This window comes from Neofelis nebulosa, chromosome 2 (assembly GCF_028018385.1).
Source record: "Neofelis nebulosa isolate mNeoNeb1 chromosome 2, mNeoNeb1.pri, whole genome shotgun sequence".
Classification (NCBI taxonomy): Eukaryota; Metazoa; Chordata; class Mammalia; order Carnivora; family Felidae; genus Neofelis; species Neofelis nebulosa.
The window spans coordinates 211,942,114-211,959,181 of record NC_080783.1 but is presented as its reverse complement, the minus strand read 5'-3'; the positions used below and the strand labels follow the sequence as shown (position 1 = coordinate 211,959,181).

The 17,068-nt window shown below is 47.6% G+C and overlaps 1 protein-coding gene across 3 annotated transcripts in view; it reads left to right on the top strand.

Annotated features, from left to right (window-relative positions):
- The window catches only part of KAZN (kazrin, periplakin interacting protein), a 1,084,458-nt gene that overhangs the window by 586,804 nt on the left and 480,586 nt on the right, over positions 1-17,068 (top strand). The gene's annotated exons all lie outside the window — the stretch shown is intronic.

Below are 17,068 nucleotides of genomic sequence, written 5' to 3'. Positions count from 1 at the left end.
CCCCAGCCACCACAGATAGAAAAGCAAAGAGCAGTGAACCTAGGCAGAGTTCCGGGGGCTTGAATCGTACCTCTGTATCACCCAGGCACAGGCATCTAATGTCGATTCACAGCTGAGCCCCAGGTGGCCCGGGGGCCCACACCTGGCTGAATTTAGCTGCCTCTTGATGGGAGGAGTTTCCCCGAGGGGTGTTTCAAAAATGTCACTCTTCATTTCCCTCCCTTTCAAGCCAAAGGAAGAGGAATTGGTAGGATAAGCTGACCCACGTCCGTGGCCCCTTTGAAACTTTCACCAGGTGGTCCCCTCCACCATCCTCAAAAGTCTTACAATAGGACCTGAAGGAGACAAAGACAGTTCAGAGTGAAGCGTTTTAGAAATAGTAATCCGGTACTTGAGGTCTCTAGAAAGATCTGTGCAGTGGAGTCCACATTTTCATGAACCGGGAATCCCCTAAAATTAGATTAAAACTGCCATCTCCTGTCTAAATGGACTCATCTGGTAGAAACCCCTCCTGCTTCCTGAAGCCCTTTAACTAAGCCTCAGCTATGATGACAGATCGTTATTCGCAGTCCGTCATTCGTACATAAGCACTGAGTCACAAGCCAGCCCAGAACTGCACACACCAAAATGTTGTATCTTTGAATGCACCTAATGGGAAAGACCGCCTTCCTCTGCCCCCAATCCTGCTACAGTGAGAGTCGCTTAGCTCGTTTTAGGGGTTCTGTTTATTTCAAAGAGCAAGTTGTTGGGGCGCCTGGGTGGCGCAGTCGGTTAAGCGTCCGGCTTCAGCCAGGTCACGATCTCGCGGTCCGTGAGTTCGAGCCCCGCGTCAGGCTCTGGGCTGATGGCTCGGAGCCTGGAGCCTGTTTCTGATTCTGTGTCTCCCTCTCTCTCTGCCCCTCCCCCGTTCATGCTCTGTCTCTCTCTGTCCCAAAAATAAATAAAAAATGTTGAAAAAAAAAAAATTCAAAGAGCAAGTTGTTAACAGCGATAGCTATAGCCGTGGAGGGTTTATCATCAAATACTCCAAGATTTCTGGGGTTGGGTCTCTGACCTGCTTGTCATCAATGACAAGTGAAGTTCCGCTGTCTTTACCCCAAGGATGGAAGTCCTCTTCCCAATTAGCAGTTGAACGGGGCGTAGAGCTCACACCGAAAAATCTGCACCTGCCCAAAGCTTCGTACAAGAAAAACTTGTGTAGCTCCCCTTGTGGTGGCTTTATCTGCAGCCTGCAGCCGAGGGGCAGGGGCACAGGGGACACGGTCTTTTGGCAACACCGATGTAGAACAGAGGCGAAAAAGATCATTTAGCAACCACTGGTAACGGTGATTCGCCATGGATGCATTTTCCCAAAGAGCCAGAAATAAGAGATCTCCACCCTTTCTGCAGCGGTGGGTCCTCAGCATTTTGTTTGATTTGGTGAGCAATGCCTCCACTCCTAACAGTCTGTAGGAAGCAGCTTTAATTCAGGAATTACACTGAATCTACATTAAAGCTGTTTGGGCAATGGGAATGTTTTCTGACATCCCCGGAGGTCTAAATGTTGTGCAAGAAAGTTGGGATTGTTAAGTCTTCAGTGGAGAAAAAGAAAAAGAAAAAAAAATTCCTAGACATTTGAGAGTCGTTTGCCTTATTTTAACAGAATTCTTTGAGTTCTTCCTGATGGCCAGCCCTAAGAATGTCTGAGGACTGTATCTATCCGGTTCACTCCTGAATCTGTAGGGTCAATACAAGTCAGGCACCCAGGAGACCCTCCATCAGTGTTTGCTGACTGTCTAAACAACTGACCTGAGCATTTGTACAGAATAGTGGTGTGGACATCGGGCTCGCCTCCTACTTCTGTAACCTACAGAGGTTGGAAAGTTGCTTTGAAATCGAGATTTAGGTTGCCTCTGAACGATACACGTGCAAAAAGTTACAGCGAAGAGCCAGTTGTGTGCAGGGCTTCCCGTCTCCATATGCAGTGATGTTATCAGTGGCTCGAAACCAGCCACGGGGTAGGAGTGACGCCACAGAGACTGGCAAATGCCGCAGGTCACGGATTTTTTTGTGTATGTGGGAGGGAGGAAAGGCGGGTGTTAAACATGTAGAGCACATTAATACACATGTACATGAAAATTGGAATTTTTATATGGGGGGGGCTCATGGAGGTATGGAACTGGACCTTTCTCCTTTTTTTTTTAATGTTTGTTTCTATTTTTGTTTTTAATTTCTTTTTGGGAGGGAGGGGCAGAGAGAATCCCAAGCAGGCTCCATGCACCAGCACAGAGCCCGATGCAGGGCTTGATCTCACAAACCATGAGATCATGACCTGAGCCAAATTCAAGAGTCAGATACTTAACCTACTGAGCCACCCAGGCGCTCCCTGGAACTAAATCTTTTAAACATCAAGCCAATCAAATGTCCTCTTTTTCTCTTTTCGCACGTACCTATGAAAGACCAAAAAATGTTTTTGCCAGGACATTTTCCTCAATGTATATTTGCTTTTGCCCCAAATGATATTAGCTCCCTGTCAAATAAGTAACTGTGCCTGGAAGAAATCCTGTCTGTACCTTCCTCCAATAATGGCCATGGAAACAGGTGACTTCAGCCCCTTTGCTCCTCTCTTGAGTGTCCCCATCTCTAAGAAGAGACAATGAGATCAAATGAGCTCCCATGGCCCATTTGTCTCTGACGTTCTGATTCCTGGTTCTACTAATAGGTGGTTCTTCATTCCCAGTCCTAACTATTCCCAAGGACCCTTGTGTGGCTGATCTAACTTGTCTTAAAAGAACAGTCTGTCACCAATTCATAAAGCAATAAATGGCACGTCATTTTATGCCCAAGAGTGGCAGGCGGGGATAGGAACTTCTTAGGACTGCATCAGTCTATAAATAATCCAGCTAGCAAAATAAAGCTGTAAGTGAAATAGCACCAGAAAAAAAAAAAAAAAAAAGGAATCTGTCCTAAGACCAACAAAGGCAGAAATACCATGAGCAAATAGTGAAGTTGAAATTTTAGCAGACCGCAGGAAGGAGAATATGAAAAGAAATCAATGTGAATCTTAAATTAGCCCCAACACCTGCTACACCTCTCCTTTTTCAACTAGAACAATGTGGGAGATACCTGCATTAGCCCCAACCTTTATGCATTCATTAAATGAAGCTATTTGAAAAGGTTTTTTGTGTACCCCAACTATCTAAGTGAGGACCAGTTAGAGGGAAAAATTTTGAAGTCACTGGACCAAAGATCAAAAACTCAAACATCTTTGGGTGCCAGAGACATGATATATAAATGAGTGAAATAGTCCAGGCATCAGAGAAGTTTGGCATGGACACATGTTTCCATATTAAGTATTCTTATAATAATTAATAAACATTTATGTAAATACATAAAAATAAATATAAAAGTCTTTAGCTTCACAAAGAAATGTGGTCTCTGCTATTTTTCTTGACAGATATGAGCCTCTTGGTCTATATTTTGTCTATGTTTCCTACTCTTCGGAAGACAAGAAAATAAGGGAAGGATGCTCGGCTGGCTCAGTCAGTTAAGTGTCCAATTCTTAATTTCGGCTCAGGTCATGATCCCAGGGTCGTGGGATCAAGCCCCACATCAGGGTCCACGCTGAGTGTGGACCCTGCCTGAGATTCTCTCTATCTCTGTCTCTCTGTCTCTGTCTCTCTGCCCCTCCCCGGCTCATGCTTGCTCACTCTCTCAGAGAGAAAGAGAGAAAGAAAGAAAGAAAGAAAGAAAGAAAGAAAGAAAGAAAGAAAGAAAGAAAGAAAGAAAGAAAGAAAGAAAGAAAGAAAGAAAGAAAGAAAGGAGGGAGGGAGGGAGGAAGGAAAAGAGAAAAGAAAAGAGAAAAAAGAAAAAAAGGAAATCTCTCTACCATACTTTAAGGAGGACAGCATGGTGATGCCTGACATGTGATAGGTGGCCTTGGTGAGGACCATAGGGAAGAAGGGAGCTTTCTTACCTAGAGGAGACAGCCATTATTCAGGGCCAGCCAACTATGGCCATGAGGGGATGGGCCCAATGTTGTCTGTGGCCAGAACTCCCAGGTTTTCAAAGCATCCTGAGAGCCAAATAAAGCCCAGTCTATAGGGTGCAGTGGCCCTCTCTCCTACCCAAACTACCAGTTTTCAACTTCTTCCCTAGACTGTGATTTCCATGAAGGTGAGAAGTGACCTCATATGTCTTATTAATGGTTGTATTCCCAGTCCCTTCTAGAGAGCCTGGCTTTCAATAAACAGTTGGTGATTGGTTGACTCCAGAGTAGGAAACCAGCAGGTGCATTAATAATAGAACTTGACCTTCATAAATGCCCTCCACTGGAGGAGCCCAAACAGATTTGCAGATTTGACTTGTGCTGACGGCAGAACCACCAAACCCTGACGACCAGGAGAACAGTCTCCCCAGACCCCAAAGCCACTCTTGTGATAACACACTTTTTTTGTGTATCAACATAAAACCGTGCTCACCTCCTCCTAGGTAGCCTAGAGGTGGGTGATGACCTTCCTCTCACTAGTTCTACTATGCAACAGTGTAGCTCTTCACTTTGAATTGGGGGACTTGTCACCAATTGTTTTCAGTACCGATTTCACAATAGGGGAGGTGCCGTTTTATCAGGTGTTACACCAGGCAGCAACAAGAACCACCTTCCAAGAACCACCTTCCGCAAAATTCAGAAGGTAGATAGACCAGCTGAGCCTCAAGTGCCGGTAACGTGTTGGCTTCAGGAGCCACCCATCCTCCCAAGAGGCAGGTACACAGATTCCTTGCTTTGAGTACTTTTCACTCGTCTGCCCCTAAGGAGTCAACAAGGATTAATGTTTGTTCAGAGATCCTAGGATGAGCTGTCCCTTGTGATAAATACCAATTGGGAATACTGGGCTTCATGCGGTGTCTCATTCTCTTCAAACATGGAGCCGTGCTAGTTCTTTTCAAGATCAAATTTCTGGGTCAGATATTTGGTTGAAAGTCTTGGAACCTCCATCTTCGGCATAAAAAGGTATCAAGTTCACACAGCAGTGCGTGGACCTGTGAGCGTGTCCATCCAGGAAGTGGCATCCTCTGCCCCATGCCGGAACGTGGGCTTCTTGACAAGCTCTGATCCGTAGTACTCTGCGTCCCAGCATCTAGCCCAGCATCCAGTTCAAAGCAAGCTGTCCTGGTTAAGGATCTTTTTGTTGCACGAAAGAGAAATCCACTCAGACCAGCTCAAGATGAAAGGAGGGCTTATAAAAGGGATCCAAAGTCTCCTGGGGAGTAGAGATTCGAGACTCTCTTTCTTCTTTCTTCTTTCTTCACACTCCTCATCTTTCCTCTTGTCCACCCACCTCCTTTCTGCCTCCTCTCCCTTCTCATTCTGCCCATGGCCCAGAATGGTTGTTCTAGTTCCAAGGAGATGTGAGCCAAGGACACATGATCTTTGAGCTCAGGCATCGGTTATTAACTGGAACTCCTTTTTGTATCTCTTGGTTCAAAAGGAATCTGATTGGTCCAAACCTGTCCCTTGGGTTTTATGTTCCAATCAGCTGAACTGGGCCTGAGGGTAACGGGGATACAGGATGGGTAGATCCTTCTGGGGCCGGAAGTAGAAAAGGGAAATAGATCTATTATGGAGGTAGTTGATGGTAAATACATATTGAATGAATCAGCTCACCAACTGTAGAGCCTTTCCTCCAAAAAAATAGAGGAAAAGAAATAACCAGTTCGAGACAAGTTGATTACCTCTCCATCCCTGAAAAGGCAGGTCTGACCATCCATCCTTCAGGACAGCCTAGTGCCACCCTCTGAGTAGGTGACGTCAGAGCCTCTGGGAGGCCTGCCCACAAGTGCCACAGAAACCCTCTGAGCTGAAGCTGCTCCATCTTTAAAATGAGAGCAGAATTATCTGCCTCACTTGGTAGTTGTGGAGATTGAAACAGACCCATAGCAGAAGACGCTATAAATCGTCAAGGCCAGTGTCCGATGCCCAAGGCCAGACCTTCCGATCCATTGCCAGTGAGTGGTCAGAAGCACATTTTTATAAAGTTCAGTCCTCACTGTTTGGAAGGGAAACACACACACACACACACACACACACACACACACACACACACCAGCCCCCCGGAAATCACACTGGTCAGGATCAAAACACCTAAAATCAAGTTCCAGGTCTGCTTGAAACTCCTCGTGTGACCTCAACAAAGCCACTCACCCCCTCCAGGCCTCTGTTTCCTCCCGGGCGATATAGGAAATTGGAAGAGAACCCAATCCAAGAGCCATGTTGAGTCAGGGTTTCATTTTACTTGCTGTGCAGGCAAATTAGGAAAATAAGTCAACATAGAGAACTGGGCGGGGCTGGTTTTTCTCAGTTCAAAGGACCCTGCGTGCGTTATCCTGAGGCTATGTCCTACCCTCTCCCATTCAATGGCCTTTCTTCAGTGATGGGAAAGGTGGTACTCTGTTTTGTTTTTTTTTTTTTTTTTTTTTTTGGGACAGAGAGAGACAGAGCATGAACGGGGGAGGGGCACAGAGAGAGGGAGACACAGAATCAGAAACAGGCTCCAGGCTCCGAGCCATCAGCCCAGAGCCCGACGCGGGGCTCGAACTCACGGACCGCGAGATCGTGACCTGGCTGAAGTCGGACGCTTAACCGACCGCGCCACCCAGGCGCCCCGGTGGTACTCTGTTCTTAAACTCCTGTTGTCCTATCTTTTGAAATTAGGAGCGGGCGACCCCGTGTCCCTCCCCACTGCTCACTTATTCTTACTGGTCTGTGAAATCCCAAGTGTGACGATTGGTGGCAACGCTGACATCCGTGGTCCTTTTTAAGCTCTGACAGGCTCTGATTCCAAGGGAGGCACGAGAACGCACGGCCTTGGGAGCCAAACAGCCCGGGTTCCCAGTGTGACCCCACCACCCAGAACTGTGCGACCTTGGTTGGGCGAGTTACTTAACGTGGCCTCTCGGTCTCTGATCCGGAAAAAAATGGGGATAATAATAGTACCTACCTGACAAGGCTGTTGTGATGATTAAACATGTTCAAGGACGTAAAGTGCTGTGGGCAGTGCCTGGCACAAAGTGCTCCTTAAGTGACAGTGAAAACCGTAAGGGGAAGCAGGAGAAGTGGGGAGAGAAGGAAGGAGGAAGAGGGAGGAGGAGAGAAAGCCCTTCTCTGGGCCCTTTCGGCAGCGGCAACTGAGAGAAGGTGTCTGGTGGGTTCCATCCAGCACCATCCACTGGGGAAAACCCTCCACCCGAGTTGCCTGTACAATGGTGGCCAGCCCATGGAGTGGCTGCCCACGGGTCACGTGTCCCTCGCTGGACCAATCAGCTGCGGTGGGGGGGCGGGCGGGCAAATCTTGAGCTGTGTCACATCTCCCAAAGGAGTGGCAGGGTGCCACTCTGGGTGGGGGTTACCGGTAATTTTCAGGCAATGTCGCAGCTAACCTGAGATGGCCAAGAGAGGCGTTTGAAGACGACCGGGGAGGACGCGGGAGGCCCAGGACTGGGAATAAAATAAAAGAAATAATGATTGGGAGGCTTGTTTCGCAGCATGGTTTGATTGGCTGCTGCGAGGTCAGGTGCTCACACCTGGGCCTATCAGCTGTGTGAGGCGGGGCTGGTCACACGACCGGAAACAGCGACTGAGGGTGGGAAACCCCTGCTTCCACCCAGCCAGAGCTACAGGCCATCCGGACAACCTGGGACGGGACTGTCAGGCTTGCCCCGTTTCGAAAGCTCTAGAAAGTCCCTGAAATCCCTCCTTTGTTTAAACAAAAAAAAAAAAAAAAAAAAGGAAAAGGCTTTGAAAAACTTAGGAGCCCGGAGATTGATTCCCCCATCAGAGGCACAGAATTACTTACCAGATAAGTGGCAACGTCTTCATCTTTTATTAGGTGAGCATCCCCCCCACCCCTCCTTCAGGGATGGGGGACTGCCATTCTGTTGGATTCCACATAAATTGAAATCCTCCAGCTAATTTGGAGCTAGCCATGCTACCAACTTCTAATTTGGAAAAGGGTGACTCGGTTGGAAGCAATTGCCTGGGAGTCAAAGCGTCTGAGACCAAATCCAAACAATAAGGGAAGTCGGGGGGGAACCCGTGTGAAATCTTTGGAGTGAGGAAAACATCTGTTGGTTTTGATTTTCTGGGTAATTGACACTAGCTCTAAAGTTGTAGACATTTTGTAACGTGACTCACCTGGATAAATTGAACTATACGGACCTCAGCAAACTTCAAGATTAGCTCCAAAAGGCTTGTCATCTCCTCAAGGTAGTAATGGTTCTGAGGACTTCTGTGGTGGAGTCTCGTTGATGTTCTAAGCCGATCCTGAAATCCTCTGATTCCCTGGGCGAGTTTCCTTCCAGCGGATTTTCGGCGTCTGAAATAGCTGATGTTCAGTAAAATGTGTTTCTCTCCAGTCTCATGAGTGCTGGAACGATGCACGGGTAGGTTCAACCTAGTTCTGCTGATGTTTATTGAGCACCTACTAAGTGTAAGGAACACCCTGCGTTTATTTCCTGATCCCTCGCAGTAAATGTTTATCCGTGAAAGAGCTTAAATTCTTCCCACATGTCCATATGGCAGTGCTTTCCAGAGATTCCCGTGGAAAGCAGGAGACGGCCAGTTGAATGGTCGGCAAGCCAAATACTCGATTGCATAGCACTCCGGAGTGTGTTTGGTTAAGACAACTCATCTCGGAGGGGATTTGTGGAAGGCGGTGTCGTGGATCATTTAAGAGCCTTACAAGTGGCGCTGTGACATGTTTGCTAAGTGGCAGGGTACAGGAGGGCCAGGATGAGCTATCAGATCGAACAAAAGCATACCAGGGGCGCCTGAGTGGCTCAGTCGGCTAAGCATCTGACTTCGGCTCAGGTCATGATCTCACGGTTCGTCAGTTCGAGCCCTGCGTCGGGCTCTGTGCTGACAGCTCAGAGCCTGGAGCCTGCTTTGGATTCTGTGTCTCCTTCTCTCTCTGCCCCTTCCCCATGGGCACTCTGTCTCTGTCTCTCTCTCTCAAAAAATAAATAAACATCAAAGATATTAAAATAAAAAAATAACAGAAGCATACCCACAGCGGCCAAAAGAGGTGATGACTGCTCCCTGGGCACATGTGAACCTGCCACAATGGAGGGTTTCTGCTGCAGGCACCGGGTCATCCGTTCGTAGGGCTCTCCCAATCTAGTGAGAACTCACCTACGGTTAGAATTTGATCAGCCCTTTTGCCAAGTGGAGCTCAGCCTAGGTGGCTCCTGTGGGGACCTCTTTTGGCACCTACAAGAGTCACCTGGGAGCTTGATAAAAATAACGATTCCTCATTCCCAGTAATTCTAGCTTTTTGGTGGGGCTAGTACGGTGTATTGGCCCATAGGCATACCCCCAAGGGATTCTGGCCAAGTGTCCCCCTTAGACCACACTTTCAGAATAACAGTTCATAAGATGCTCCTGTCATGCTCTGCCTTCTAAACACCAGACTTGAATAGTCAGCGTTTATAGCAAGTTGTCTCAGACCCCTCATGGCGAACTCTCTCTTCCTGGGTTTATCTCACTGGATGGCACTACCCCCACCCCACTCCCACCCCCAAGCCAGAACTTGGCAGTCACCCTGAGTTACTCCTCACCCCAGCACCTCATTCTCCCTCACCCCCAACTCCCATCGGCTCCGTCCCCTGAACGGTAATAGGATCTAGCCAATGCTCTGCATTTCTTGACCCCGCCATGGTTCAGCTGCCTTACTCCTCACTCAGATTATTTCAAGGGCTTTTCAGCCAGCCTCCCTATCTTGGATTTTGTTTGAGTATTTCCATACGGCTACTAACATTATGCTTCAAAATACGCATTTGCTTTGTCACTCTTGCTCAAAATCCCTTAGTGGCGCCCAGTTGCACTCAGAATGTGATTCAAGCTCCTTAATATGGTGCTGCGGTCTGAATGTTTGTATCCCCCTGAAATTCCGGTGTTGAAATCCTAATGCCCAAGGTGATGGTATGAGAAGGTCCTTTGGGATGTGTTTAGGGCATGAGGGCGGACCCCTCATGAATGGGATTAGTGTTCTTATAAAAGAGACCCCCAAGTGATTCCCTGCACCTTCTACCGCGTGAGGACATAGCAAGAGAGTAAAGGCTATGAACCAGGAAGAGGGCTCTCATCAGAATCCAGCCTTGCCAGAGCCTTGATCTTGGACTTCCCAGCTTCCGGAATGGTGAGAAAAAAATGTCTGCTGTTTACAAGCTACCCAGTCTGTGGTCTTTTGTTAGGGCAGTCCAGATGGACCAAGACGCATGGCATCTGAGAGCCTTTCATACCTACCTCCTACCCTCCTTGTCTGTTCTCATCACCCAGGGCTCTCCTTCCCAATTGGGATGTCCTGAACTTATTACTTCACTCAACAACATTCCCTTCGTAGGGAACGTCCTCCCCTACTTTCTCCGCCTCCACCTGGTGAGTTCCTACGTGATTCCTTTTCAGAAGGAGAAATGGAAACCATATACCCATGACTGTGGGTCCATATAGAACACAGCCTGATGTCGTGCTTGGGAGTGACACCATCTAGGTTCAAATGTCAACCCTACCGCTTAATAAGTGGTGGCACTGGGTAAGTTGTTTAACCTCCCTGTGCCTCAGTGTCCTCATCTGTAATATGGGATAACAATAAAAGTGACCCCACGGGGTTGTTGCCTGAATGAATTGAATTAATGTGCGTTAAGTCCTAGAATAGTGGCTGGCACTGAGTTAAATGCTATAAGTGATTACTATTTTTGTTATTATATACAACGTCCATGGATGGGTAACCGAGATACTGTCAACAATATTTCCTCCAGGAAGAGAATTCAGATATTGGAGGTCCAGGGTGAGAAGGAGATAAGAAAAATTATTATGAAGCTTTACAAACATCAGAAAGTATTTAAAAATAAAGAACAGGGGCGCCTGGGTGGCGCAGTCGGTTGGGCGTCCGACTTCAGCCAGGTCACGATCTCGTGGTCCGTGAGTTCGAGCCCCGCGTCAGGCTCTAGGCTGACGGCTCAGAGCCTGGAGCCTGCTTCGGATTCTGTGTCTCCCTCTCTCTCCCTCTCTCTCTCTCTCTGTCCTTCCCCCGCTCTCTCTCTCTCTCTCTCTCTCTCTCAGAAATAAATGTTATAAAAAAATTATTTTAATAACCCCCTCTGGGAAGCCTTTCTATCTGTTCCCTCACCCATTCAACAGTTTAAAGCCCTTTCCTCTGACCCTTCACAGGGCCATGACTGCAAAATTATAATTAAAACATCCTTTGTCAGGCAGAATTCCAAGGGCCCTGAGAGCCCCACCCTTGGAGATCCCTTTCCCTTGAGTGCAGGCAGAGCATGTGGAGATGATGGGATTCGTGTGAACAGGTTACATCATATAGCAAAGATAAAGGGATTTTTCACATGTCACATTAATCAGTTGTTGACTCGGAGTTCATTAAAAGGGAGATTGCTGTGGGTGGGCCTGGCCTAATCAGGTAAGCCCTTTTTAAAAAAAAAAAGGGTCCAGTCCATAGTTGAAGAAAGCAAGAGAGAGTCCCTTGCTGGCTTTGAGGAAGCAAATGCCTATGACATGAATGCTTATGGATAGGGCCATGTGGCAGTATCCAGAGGAAGTCCTACAACCATAAGGAGTTGAATTCTTCCAACAACCACATGTGCCTGGAAGAGGACCCCCAGCTCCAGATAAGAACACGCACACAGTCCAGTGGCGTTTTTTATTTCTGCCCTGTGATATACCCTGAGCAGATGACTCAGCTCAGCTGTATCCGCATTTCTGACCTATAGAAACTAAGAGGTAGGAGACGCCTGGCTGGCTCAGTCGGGTAAGCATCTGACTCTTGATTTCAGCTCAGGTTACAATCTCATGGTTTGTGACCTGGAGCCCCACAGCGGGTTCCGTGCTGACAGCGCGGGACCTGCTTAAGATTCTCTTTCTCTTTCTCTCTCTCTCTCTCTCTCTCTCTCTCTCTCTCTCTCTCTCTCTGAAAATAAATAAATAACCTTAAAAACAAATTATGAGGCAGTAAGTGGCTGTTGTTTTAAGCTGCTGAGTTTGTTCTGGCAATAGAAAACTCAGGTAGACCTTAAATGTCTCCCCCCGTGAGACTCTGGCCAGTTTGGCCACGAACATTTATGGCAGCCTTGCTGCGGGTCTTGGCTTTCTCTTAGCCCTGGGGAAACTGAGGCAGCAAGAAGCCACTGTATCCAAACACTTCACGTTTGGCCACGGCACACAGAGGTCACTTAATGCATGTTGGCTGAACGAAGGAGCAGCAAAACAGTCCACAGAAAATCTACACTCGTGTGCCAGATAGACTTCTGACAGCTGCCCAATTTTGTTTTCCCTAAAGCTATCCCCTTTACAGTTGTGCGGTTTTATTTTATTTTTTTTCCTAATTCTCCTGACTATATTCAGGTTCAATGCACTAGTCTTGTGTAACAATAATTGTCGTTCCATATTGTGGGGCGGGGGGGAGGAGCAGGGGAGGTGCTTCGAAAGTGTGTTGGATATTACAGAATAATTTCAGAAGTCCTGCGGTACAAAAAGTTATAGACGACAAGTTACCAAACTTAACCACAAAACCACCAGCACCCCCTTTTTAAAATAGTAATATCCACCATTCATTACCCAGTTTGGGAAATTTACTGTCTGAAATCACAAGTCAGTGACACCTCGGGATGTCCCCATCAGTCAGAAGGGTGCAGTCAGCCCCCTTAACTGCAGCCAGAGGGTTGGGACCAGTTTGGAGCTGAATCCCCCAATGAGGTTTCTGATTAAACCCAGGACGCCTGGCTCAGGCACCCCCGTCTTCAGAGTCAGGCTGACACCCCTAGGTTTTGTTCAATGTGTTTCTTCAGTCCTCTGCTTTGGTTTTGTTTCTTTGTTTTTTTAACAGCTATCTTGGGGTATAATTTACGTACCATAAAATTCACCCATTTAAAAAGAATTTTTTTAATGTTTATTTATTTTTGAGAGAGAGAGCGAGAGAGGGAGACAGAGAGAGAGTGAGAGGGGTAGGAGCAGAGAGAGAGGGAGACACAGAATCTGAAGCAGGCTCTGGGCTCTGAGCCGTCAGCATGGAGCTCAACGTGGGGCTCAAACCCATGAACTGCAAGATCATGACCTGAGCCAAAGTCAGATGTTTAACCAACTTAGCCACCCGGGCGCCCCCAAATTCACCCTTTTTAAAATGTACGATTCAATTACGTTTGGTATACTTACGGAGTTGTGCAGTCCTCACTCTCTGACTTCAGAACACTGTCACCACCCTAAAAAGAAACTTCATAACCGTTTATTTCCCGTTTCCACACCCCGCCCCGAGCCCCGGGCAACTACTGATCTCCTTTCTGTCTGTCTGATTTTACCTATTCTGGACGTTTCGTACAAGCGGAATGGCGCCATAGGGATTCTTTCGTGCCTGGCTTCTTTCGCGGAGCATAACGTTTTTGGAGTCATTCATGCTGTAGCACGTATCAGTATTTTAATTCTTTTTATTGCCAAATACTAACCCATTGTGTGGACATACCACATCGTGTTTGTCTCTTCATCAGTCGATGGGTATTTGGATTGTTTCCACCTTCCGGCTATTATGAATAATGCCGCCGAGAACACTGACGTGCAAGGGTTTCTGTGCACATATGTTTTCATTCCCCCGCCCCCCGGGCACATATACCTAGTAGTGGAATTGCCGGGTCATAGGCTAGTTCTATGTTTCACATCTTGAGAAATCGCCAAACTGGTTTCCGAAGGGGCTGTAACATCTCCTATTCCAGCCAGCATTGGAGGAAGGTTCCAGCGTTTCGGCAATACCTCCGTGTGACGTGACCAGCTAGCTGTCCTGGATTTCACATCACCTGCTTTTACTCCTGACCTCTGAATCTTTGCCCACTTCCCCGGATTCCTCAGCCCCAGCCTCTCCGTGTCCTCTCTAAGCTCGGAACTTCAACTGCTACCCAACTTCTAATGTCCAAACTGGTTTTCTATGCTCCTACCTCGACGAAATGAAGCCCTTCACCCCAACCCTAGCACTGCCCACGGCCTGTGCATGACAAAAATCCTTCGCCTGGGTTTTTTTTCACTTGAACTCGTTTTGAAAAACAAAACCAAATATAACCTTGCGAAACATATACAGAATTCGAAACTAAGAACTGTGAGCACGATCAATTTTTCGGAATGCTTTTGCCCTTTTTTTAAACTATTGTTGAGGAATAACATCAGGCCTGGGGCTAAAAGGCTCCATATAATGCTGCCTTTGTACCATAATTATACCAAAGAAAAAGAAAGAGACTAGTTATTATTGTCCGTAATCGTTCACCTTTTTCACGTATTGAATCCCTGTCGTCCGTTCCCCGACTTCTCTCTGCAAAAATTGCCAAGTATCCTTGCCCTCCTGGTTTTGCTTTGGCGCAGTTCAGTAAAGTGGGCTCTTTGGAGGTGGGGGGGTTGGGGTTAGTCTGTCTTGGGAGAAAGCGGGTTTGAATGCCCCGCGCGAGGTCAGTGGCTCCGTGCACCTGTGCGATGTGACCCCTGCCAGTCTTTCTGCAGATGATCAGTTAGAGGCAAAGGAAAGCAGCGTGAGAGCAGGGACCCCCCCTCTCCAATAAAGGCAGCCAGCATTTTTGCGTTCGTTTGTACTGCTTGAATTGGGAACGTTATGGGCTGTGAAACGTCCAGGCCAGGGCGACCAGCAGTACCTCCCCTCCACCAGGATCCCACGGAGATTTACCCTTAATCAAATGATCCGTCCCTCCAACTGGGCTGGTAGCCGGAGGTAAGCAATGGGGAAGGCAGAGACTGGGGAGGCGGGTCCTGCATTCATGCGGCTGCAGAGAGCAAGCTGGCAGTAAATTCAATGGAAGTACTCCGTCTGGAATTGAATCAAAAGCCTCCCCTCAACCTCACTTCTGTGCAGAGGGCCTGGAGGGGCGTGATTCCGATTTCCTGTAGACCTCTGGGGAGGCCCAGGAGTGGGGAGAGGGGGGTAATAGCCGCCCCCCCCCCCGCCCCTGGTGCTGTGAGAAGGCTGCCCCCTGCAGCTTCGGGAAAGGTACCTCTTACATCATCCCCACTGCCTCCCTGTGACCAGCCCTTATGAGGCAAGCCAAGTCATTTTTATCATGGAGTGGGTGGGTGGGACACTTCTGAATGACTCAGTAGGTAACACTTTACATCCGGATATGGTATTACAGGTTATTTCAATGATGGCCAATGGAACGTTTGAGGCTTCGTATTCCTTGATGTGTCGTACAAAGGCTGTGCATTCAGGTGGCCAGCCGTCAGACTTGGGGGCTTCTGGAAGCTCTGGCACCAGATCAGAACCCAGGGGACAAGGAGAAAGGGCCACACAGTCTCATGCTCCGGGAGCCTTCCCGGGTGAACAGGGTCCCAGGCTTCAAAAGCTTTCTTTTTCTTCCAGTCTCCCAGGAGGAGATCCTCTGTAATGCCTCCCTGCCCCCAGATCTCCGAGGGGTTGCATGACTTTGGGCTCTGAGCTCAGGCCTGGGAAGCAGGGACATAAAGGCTTCCTACGCACTTCACCTTCTGGCCTCCTGTGCCCTGTGCCGGCAGCTCTGTCACAGTGAGCCTGTTCCCGGGGCTTTCTGTAAGTACAGTAACGAAGCCACCGCCCAAGACCCGGTGGAGGATGCAGAAAAGCCTTTAAGAAGTCGGTGTGTGAACTTTATTTGTGCCGTGGTCCTTGGTCCAGCTGCGTGCTCCTGCTCCAGAAAGAGCAACAGGGAAATTTTGGAGACGCCAAAGGTGACAGGCTCAAGAAAAAAGAATCCCTACTTAGACTCGTGATTCGTTTATGTAAGTATTTACACTTACTGGATGAGGCATTGGTGTGAGCATTAAGTGAGTGCTTACAGTATACCTAGCACTCTCTGGGCATTGTTGAGTCAAGACACGGGAGAAATAGAGAAAGTGTTCCCTGCCATCCAGAAAGCCAATGCTCTACCTGTAGAAACCCTTCAGAAGCAGTGATGTAGCCGACCAGAAAATGTAACAGACGACTCCAGTGCTCATCAGCTCTGATGGATGGGGGAGAGGGTAGAAGTCCTATTTCATGCATGAGAAGGAATATGCTTCTGATTCATTAAGTTCCTCTCTCCTCGGGGTCAGTAAACCCACTTCTCCTAAACAGCATAGAGCCTCCCACGCTCACCCTTTAAGCCCCCATGTGTATTTAGGGAAATTTAGCTGAACAATTTGGAATAATGCGTCGTGCACTCATCAAAAAAGAAATTAAGTAGCTTTGTAAAAAGCCAAGCACATTTTCAGGAACCTACTTGAGGCTTTCCCATAAACCTGTTTTCTGCAAAGTGGAAGCATTGGAAATAATACTTAAACCCAAACGAAATGAATACAGGTAAGAACTCAAAGCAAGGCAAGTTCAAGCATATTATAAACCTGGCAAATGGCATCCTCACATTCCGTATATAATGATGGTTTCTTTTTTAAACTTGAGTTGGCCAGGGTGTTTTCGCCCTAAGATTGCCCCTTTTGAGGGTAGGGAAAGAAGGAGAAAGTCAGGGGCACCTGGGTGGCTCAGTCGGTTAAGCGTCCGACTCTTGGTTTCGTTCGGCTCAGGTCATGATCTCACAGTTTTGTGAATTCGAGCCCCACATTGGGCTCTGCGCTGACAGTGTGGAGCCTGCTTGGGATTCTCTCTCTCTCTCTGCCCCTCCCCCACTCACGCTGTCTCTCTCTCTCTCTCTCTCAAATAAATAAATAAACTTAAAAAAAAAAAAAACAGAAGGAGAAATTCAGGGACCTGCAAGGAGTACTTGAAACAGGAAACATCTTAATTAAGAGAAATATCTTCATTTTCCTTTAAAAATGTATGTTGTTATTCCAAGCAGCAGTGATTTCAGGACCTACAGTTTCCAATGAATAATTTTAGGTGTGTACCTCAAAAACCCCAAAGAGACTCCGAAAGTCTACAAGGTGTGCATCTCAAACATTCTTAAGAGACTCTGGGAAGTTTCCTATTTGTGGGAAGCCTGAACAGGCTGGGAGCAAGTCACAAACTAGCTGGGTAATTCCTCTAGCCTGAGTCTCCTCCTTTATAGCACCAGAAAGCTGCATTTC